Source organism: Artemia sp. Qi Xiang Cuo, chromosome 20 (genome assembly GCF_049724085.1).
Source record: "Artemia sp. Qi Xiang Cuo chromosome 20, ASM4972408v1, whole genome shotgun sequence".
NCBI lineage: Eukaryota > Metazoa > Arthropoda > Branchiopoda > Anostraca > Artemiidae > Artemia > Artemia sp. Qi Xiang Cuo.
Window position 1 is genome coordinate 5,333,831 of NC_142813.1, and position 6,848 is coordinate 5,340,678.

Here is a 6,848-nt window from a genome sequence, read left to right on the forward strand (position 1 = left end):
CCCTCTAAAGGGAGAAGGAGTGAAGGTAGGTACTTCAAAATACCTTCCCAGGGTATATATTAGCCTGTAGACCCAGCCCTGAATGGTAGTAGTAACCTATCTAGTACTTTCAATTACACATGAAAATATACATTGAAATTGCTGTTGTTTTCAATTACACATGAAAATATACATTGGAATTGCGCAAGAAAAACTCATGCCTTTGACACTGTATTTACGCGCGAACATTTTAAAAAGCTAATCTGCCTTGGAAACAGTTTGATGTGACGATAGAGAAAAAGGGTTAAGGTGATTAGCAATTGCGAGCGGGGATTCCCCCCTGTTTTTTTTTTTAATCGAAAACTATAGATTTTCAGATTGCGAATTTGGGATTTGTTTTGATTGACATTTTTGCAAAAAGGGATAAGGAATTCGCAAATTGGACACTATTAACGTCATTAATTAACGTTTTGAATAATAGGAGTGTGATTGATTCTAATTAGTGATTGGATAATTTTTTAACATGAAATCTCTGTATAAAATATTTTTTGGGGGAGATGGGTTGATTGTTTACTGTATAATACACAAGTGATGTTTGAACAGTGTTGTCAATTTAAAATAGTGTCTAACGTTTTAGTATACTAAAAAGTTGATACTAAGAGAGATGTAGATGGTAAGAAAAGAAATAAACGGGATCTGCCTCAAGGGGAAGGCTCAGAGGCCCTTCGTTCCCACATTTCTGAGGGCAGGGGAGGGGGGGAGGGGGAGTCACTTTTGGAGAGAAAATCAAAAATACTCATAATCGAAAATAAATGGAGTCAGCGTCAAGAGCAAGGCTCAGAGACCCGTCCTTCCCCTAGTTCTGAGGGGAGGGGAGGGGGGAGTCAATTTTTGGGGGACAATCAAAAATAATCAGAATAGAAAATAAATGGGATCTGCCTCAAGGGCAAGGCTCAGAGACCCCTCCTTCCCCCATTTCTGAGGGTTGGGGAGGGGGGGTCAATTTTAGAGGGAAAATCAAAAATACTCAGAATCAAAAATAAATGGGATCGGCCTCAAGGGGAAGGCTCAGAGGCCCTTCTTTCCCCCATTTCTGAGTGTTGGGGAAGGGGGGTCAATTTTGGAGGGAAAACCAAAAATACTCAGAATCGAAAATAAATGGGATCTGCCTCAAGGGCAAGGCTCAGAGGCCCCTCCTTCCTCCATTTCTGATTTTTCTTCACTTGGTGCCCATTAAAAACAAATTTTTTGTCTTAAATAAGCAGTTCGTGTATCTTTTGAAAGAGCTTTAAGGGGTTTGAGAGACTCGGTCGCCTGATTCCGTGTGGTTTTTCTTTACTTTGTGCTAATTAAAAACGAAGTTTTGTGTTAAATAATTAGTTATTGTATCTTTTAAAAGATCTTTATGGGGTTTGAGAGACTCGGTTGCCTGAATCCGTGTGGTTTTTCTTTACTTAGTGCTCATTAAAAACTAATTTTTTGTTTTAAATAAGTAGTTTTTGTATCTTTTAAAATAGCTTTACGGAGTTAGTGTCACTAGGTTGCCTAATTCTGTGTGGATTTCCTTCAATTAGTTCAAATTAAAAACGAAATTTTTGTTTTAAATAAGCATTTTTTGTATCTTTTAAAAGAGCTTTAAGGAGTTTGAGAGACTCGGTTGCCTGATTCCATGTGGTTTTTCTTTACTTAGTGCTCATTAAAAACGAAGTTTTTGTGTTAAATAAGTAGTTCTTGTATCTGTTAAAAGAACTTTAAGGGGTTTGAGAGACTCGGTTGCCTAATTCCGTGTGGTTTTTCTTTACTTAGTTCTAATTAAAAACGAAGTTTCTGTGTTAAATAAGTTTTTCTTGTATCTGTTAAAAGAGCTTTAAGGAGTTTGAGAGACTCGGTTGCCTGATTCCGTGTGGTTTTTATTTACTTGGTACCCATTAAAAACGAAATTTTTGTGTTAAATAAGTAGTTCTTGTATCTGTTAAAAGAGCTTTATGGGGTTTGAGAGACTCGGCTGCATTGTATTTTCCATAATTTTCTTACAAAAAACTAGTTTTTAATATAAAAAGCCCTTCTTAGCACAGATTTTGTATAAATGGATTTATCTTTCAATCTAAAAATAGAATGAATATTTAGATTTCAGACAGGGGATGATATTTTAAATAATTTTTATAAATCTTTTGAAATCATAGACAAAAACAAACATAATTTTGACCAGATAAGTTTTTGAAAACAAACTCAACATGGCGTGCGCTATTTTTTTTTATCGTGAACCCTTTAGAGACCAATTTGATCAACTTGGAGAAAGTTCAAATAGAATCGTTACTGATATTGAAATTAGTGCGTAAACTACAAACTGACAAAAAATATCCAGAACTTCTTTTCTTATAGCTTGAATTTGAAGACGGTTCTTCATCTTTATTGGCTTTAGAAATATCATGCAAAATAAAACTAACCAAACCGTCGTTGCTTTGTCGAATTTTGAGGAAACAAAAGGATTGTAACACCTGATTGGCTCGTTTGTATGCAATTTCAAGCTAGTGAAAAGAACGAAACGTCTTTGAGTCACATTTAAAAAAAAAGAGTAAATTCGATATTTCTCTATGATTCAATCCCAACGTCCCCCTGCTCTGAGTGTTGAAAATGATTTAACGACATTATTTTAGTTTTTTTTCTTGCCCCAAACTATTTTTTTTTATCAAGAACCCTATAGAGATCAATTTGATCAACTTGGAGAAAGTTCAAATAGAATCGTTACAGATATTGATATTAGTGCGTAAACTACAAACTGACAAAAATATCCAGAACTTTTTTTTCTTATAGCCTTGACTTTGAAGACATTTCTTCTTTTGTTGTGTGTGTTGTCTAAAACCTATAGTTTGGGATGCTATTTGGGCTTTTCAGAACTAGGTTTCTCAGTTTCTCATAGGTGTGTGTTATCTGAAACCTACAATTTGAGGTGGGTAGTTTGCTATTTTTGACTTTTCTGAGCTAGGTTTCATAGCCTTTTGTAGGTTTGTATTGTCTGAAACCTATAGCTTCGGATGTTATTTGGGCATTTCTGAGCTAGGTTTCTTACTTTCTCATTGGTGTGTGTCGTTTGAAACCTTCAATTTAAGGTCAGTAGTTTAATTTTTCTGGCTTTTCAGAGCTAGTTTTCTTAGTGTCTCATAGGTGTGTGTTGTCTGAAACCTACAATTTGAGCGGGGTAGTTTGCTATTTCTGGCTTTTATGAGTTAGGTAATAAACTATTCCTGTAAAATCTGAGCTAATACGGGTTATTGGCCATAAACTCTAGTTTTTTGTAAGAAAATTATGGAAAATACAATTCTCTGGTTCAAATCTGAAACTTTAGTCTATTTTTGGATCGAAAAATAAAACTATTTCTATAAAATCTGAGCTAAAAAAGGATTTTTGACCGTAAACTCTAGTTTTTTTTGCAAGAAAATTATGGAAAATACAATTCGTTGGCTCATAGGTGAAAATTAAGTCCAGTTATGGATCGAAAAATAAACTATTTCTATAAAATCTGAGCTAATAAGGGTTTTTTGCTGTAAACTCTAGTTTTTTTGTAAGAAAATTATGGATAATACAATTCTCTGGTGGAAATCTGAAACTTTAGTCTATTTTTGGATCGAAAAATGAACTATTTCTGTAAAATCTGAGCTAATAAGGGTTTTTGACTGTAAACTCTATTTTTTTTTGTAAGAAAATTATGGAAAATACAATTCGTTGGCTCATAGGTGAAAATTAAGTCCAGATATGGATCGAAAAATAAAGTATTTCTGTAAAATCTGAGCTAACAAGGGTTTTTGGCCGTAAACTATAGTTTATTTTATAAGAAAATTATGCGAAATATAATTCCCTGGTTCAAATGTGAAACTTAAGTCTATTTTTGGATCAAAAAATAAAACTATTTCAGTAAAATCTGAGATGATAAGGGTTTTTGGCAGTAAACTCTAGTTTCTTGTAAGAAAATTATGGAAAATACCATTCTCTAGTTCAAATGTGAAACTTAAGTCCAGTTTTGGATACTCATAATGATGAGGACTGATGATTCTAATTCAATATTTTTTTCCATTAAAACAGACTATTTTTTTTAAACTTAGAAATTATTCAACTTTATTTTTTTTTTTTTGTATGTATCTTAAAATTACAAAATATGCCTACGGCTCTACCAATTATACTCTATGATTGGTCAGTGATATTATGTGGTTTTCCCATTGATGTTCTATGCTTGGTTGTTGACACTACTTAGTCGATTGCATGTGTTAAATACGTATGTTCTACGCAGTGAAACTATAAACACATAAGTCATATCTTAAAAAAATAGTGAAGATGGAGCATTTTAATACAGTGTGTTCACATAACAAGGTTATTGTAGCATTGAATGCCGACAAGGAGAGGTATTTAAACTATGAAACAAGTACAAGTGGTAACACTATTGGAAATGTATGTATGAATTGTCATGACAGTAAGGAATTCAATTTCTTTGGAATAGCAAAAAAATTCAACTCTTATGTTGGTGGTTATGTTAGATTGAGATCTCTAAAGATAATTGCACTCAAAGAGAATGCCAACATGAAGATAATCGTTGATGATAGAGGACAACTCCTTGCTACTGTTGCAGGTAACACATTACCTACTGATACATCCAATCGTCACCTTTCGGGTATTAGCATTCAACGGAAGATCAATAAAAGAAAAGACTACTCTTCTAATAATATCGTAAACCATATATTGTCTACATGTCGAAACTGTTACCTGTGTAAAAATAATGTGATAATAGACTGTGAAATTGCCAGAAAAATAAAATGGGCAAAGTCAGAAAATATCACGATGGAATATAAAGATGAATCGATGAAAAACAAAGCACCAGCAAACGTTACTGGCATAGATCAAACAGTCAATGAATCAAATAATACCAAAGACGAAAAGCATACTTAGCGTGTTGATGAGACACCAGTAAAAATTGTGTATGACTCTAAATGGAATAGTGATTATTCTACTGATTACGAACTAAGAGAAGACAATAGCTACAACATCAAGAGAGAACATGGTGAACTATTTTATGGAACGGATTCAAAATTTCCAAAGTTAATCATTGATATTAATAATGTATCATAATATATTTTTGTATTAATATTCTACATAGCATTATCTCAATTAAAATATATTATGCATTACCTTGTTATGTCTTCATTATTTTTAGAGTAATCTAGCATATCAAACGTTTAGAATGTCTATTAAAACATCGGAGATGTAAGAAAAGGAATTTGCATACATCTATTGTCAGACACATGGGATAAAATTTACAAAATCTAGCTATCAGAATGAATAAATTCTTTATCAGCACCCGTTGTTGGATATGTTATTATGCTATTATGAAAAGATTGTAAGTAATTAGGTAAGTAAGTCATTAAGTAGATAAGAAAGTAACAAACTCTTCCTTGAATTTAACTCTCGGATACAAAATACAGAAATTTTATTCATGAAATTATGAAAAAGAAATTGAACAAATTCATTATTAACATCCTTTATCAATTGAAGTCGCTTCCTAGACAGTCAATACAGCAATTTCACAAAATCGATGTATCAGATTGATTAAATTATATATGAACATCCATTTCTCGGATACATGGGGATGAAATTGACAAAATCTAAGTGTTAGTGACTAGATTTTATTTATCGATATCTCTTGTAAGGCGAATCTTATGCAATCTACAGAATCTTAATTCCAGATCGTTAAACATATTTTTTGTCAAAGTATTTTATAGTTTACAGCAATTAGAATTAACAAAATCATAATATAAGACTGACTTCATGCTTTTTCAGCACCCTTTGTTAGCTATCAGAATGAATAAATTCTTTATCAACATCCGTTGTTGGATATGTTATTATGTCATTATGAAAAAATTGTAAGTAAGTAGGTAAGTAAGTAATTAAGTAGGTAAGTAAGTAACATATTTTATTCAACATATCCGACAAAGGACATAGCTTTATTTCATTTTTTAAGGTTAATTTAGACGAGGTTACGTGCGCGCACGTAACCTCGTCTAAATTAACCTTAAAAAATGAAATAAAGCTATGTTGAATTTGCATATTTTATTCAACATATCCGACAATTGATGCAGAAAAAGAATAGAGTTTGTTACTTACTTACTTACATTTTTTTTCCATAATTTCTTGAATTAAATTTATGTATTGTGCATCCAAATGGGGAATTCAAGAAAGAGTTTTTTACTTACTTGCGATTTTTCCATAATTTCTTGAATAAAGTATCTTTATTTTGTATCAAAGTTTTAAGTTATGATGTTTTGCTCTTTACTTTCAGTTGAACAAATGGTATTCTAGTTCTTGCATTTCATGAAAAAAATTTAAAATAAACTATGAAAAATCAAGATAATGTAACCGTGCCACAGTACAGAACAACAAAACACTACTGAAATATTCCAACTTGCATTTCAATGAAAGAAATTCAAAATGAACTATGAAAATCAACAGAATGTAACTGTGACAAGGTAAAGCACAACAAAACATGAAATTGACAAAATCTAAGAGTTAGAGTGAATAGATTTTATTTATCAACATCTTTTGTCAGATACATCGAATAAAATTGACAGAATCTAAGTTTCATAGTGAATAATTTATTTTTTGTCAACGTCTTTTATTAGTTACACCAATTATAAATAACAAAATCTAAATATCAGAGTGAATAAATACTTTTTTAGCATCCTTTGTTAGCTATCAGAATGAATAAATTCTTTATCAACATCCGTTGTTGGATATGTTATTATGTCATTATGAAAAAATTGTAAGTAAGTAGGTAAGTAAGTAATTAAGTAGATAAGTAAGTAACAAACTCTTCCTTGAATTTA